The following is a 2234-nucleotide window of genomic DNA, read 5'->3' on the forward strand; positions in this document are numbered from 1 at the left end:
CCAATATCCCTGATGAACATCGATGCAAAAATCCTCAATAAAATACTGGCAAACCGGATTCAGCAGCACATCAAAAAGCTTATCCACCCTGGTTAAACTTTTATTGCCAAACTTGAAAAAGAACATATTAACTAGTTACCTTGTGATAAGAGGATGACTTGCCATTTTTCTTAGAATCTAGTAGGCAGTACTGCGGTCCTGAGACGTATGGGAGTGGCTGTTTTTAACTTGACTCTATTCCTTTCAATGGGAGGGAGCTACTGAAATGACCATGTAGTATATAAGCCACATTAGGACCTCAGATTAAGCTGTTGAGTCACGAGGGTGACAACCTTTAACAAAGTAAGTACTGATCTTATAAATCTTTCTACACCGCCTCACACCATCTCATCTAGGTCACTAGAAAAAATACTTTTAAATGTGTCCTTAGTATAATAAAAAAATCAGTTTCATACTCACATCAATGCCCTCTTTGTGTGATTGGATGACAGTTTGAGTCGTGCATTCAGTTGCTTTTGGATATATCGTGCCAACTCAATAATCAGAAAGAGACTATGTGGGAACAAAGTTTTGTAATGGGTACATTAGAACATTCCCCCCTGTGGAGATGTCACACTAACTGCAGTTAGGGGGTTTTGGGCAATGACTCTTTCTGGCTACTTCCTGCTGAAAAGGGGCGTTGAATAAGGAACGGCAGCTAAGGCTCCTCCTGGGGTCTATCTAAGGGTCCTCAGAAGAATGGCATGTTCATGTGTGGTTCAGTTTGCAGCATCATTTGGAATTTGATTGCCTCTAGGTGAGAAGAAACTATTTGAGTTATAGTATTGACTATACAGGGTCCAAATATCAATATGAGACATATAAGCAAGAGCGAGAGGCCTTAATAAAGGGGTTAACCAATTCCATAAAGAAGACTGGAATTCATTAAAGAGGGATTATAGCCACCCAGGGCTGAAGCCTGCATTTTCCCTGAGCCTGTCAATGATTTTGATTTGATCTTTAGGTGCCTGTAGATTGTACTCTACTTTACTAGAGGTGTTAGTCCAAGATATAGAACTTCCCTTTGGGGGTCTATGAAGTTCCTTGGTTTTATTTTCCCAAAGAAAGAAACCTCTGGGTTATGGGCACCCTCCTCTTTCATTACCTGGCAGAATTTGCAGGAGAACTGTCCAGAACTAGCATATTGATCCAGATTGTTTACATGACCCATCCCTTTTTCTTTCTTTCAAGCTGCAGGAGATCACCACTTGATTGACAGGAATAAGCAGGGTTAGCCTAAAATGCATGTAAAAAGCTTAAAAACAATTAATGAGACTAGGCTTTAATGACAGATGTATGATAAGCTTTGGAGCACAATTTTTCTCTCTAGTCCTCAGTTTTGGTAAAAACAAATTATGATAAGACTGTATATGTTGTTCGTAGAATAAACTTTAGTCTTATACTTGGCCAAATGATTTGCATAAAGTGCAGCAAGAATAGTTATTTCTACATAGGCCTTTTGGATTGGCTTTGATGAAATTCTGTTTAACAAGGAATTTCAGATAAGACTTTTTTTTTTTTTTTTTTGAGATGGGGTCTTGCTCTGTTACCCAGGCTGAAGTGCAGTGGCACGATCTCTGCTCACTGCAACCTCCACCTCCCAGGTTTATGCCATTCTCCTGCCTCAGCCTCCTGAGTAGCTGGGACTACAGGCGCCCGCCACTACGCCCGGCTAATTTCTTGTATTTTTAGTAGAGATAGGGTTTTACCGTGTCAGCCAGGATGGTCTCGATTTCCTGACCTCATGATCCACCCACCTTTGCTTCCCAACAAATAAGACTTTTAAAGCCAAACCCAGCCATGGGTTTGTATCCTCAAATACCTGTGAGTTGGGTGATCCTCTCCATGTGAGGTTCCAAGATAAACTCAGAGCTTCCAGATCTGTTAGAACATGACATTCTTTACTGACCACAGAACCTGTGCCTTTTAAAAACTGAATTTTGTATATGCATCCTAAAGAAGCTGAAGTTAATAAATTCCTCTCTCATTTACAAAAGCAATTACAGCTAATTGGTCACAACGGGGATGATTCCTAGTGGTCTATAATAATATCATGGCTTGGGGGATGCGGTCCTTGGTGGAAAGCTCTCTTAGTAAGCCTTTTGGGAATTCTGATTTTAAGTCTTGTCATGTGCATCTGTATTTACTGTTGGTGTAGGTTTTCTTGGCAGTGTTTCATAAATTTAGGGGAAAAG

This window comes from Colobus angolensis, unplaced genomic scaffold, assembly GCF_000951035.1.
Source record: "Colobus angolensis palliatus isolate OR3802 unplaced genomic scaffold, Cang.pa_1.0 Scaffold51, whole genome shotgun sequence".
Classification (NCBI taxonomy): Eukaryota; Metazoa; Chordata; class Mammalia; order Primates; family Cercopithecidae; genus Colobus; species Colobus angolensis.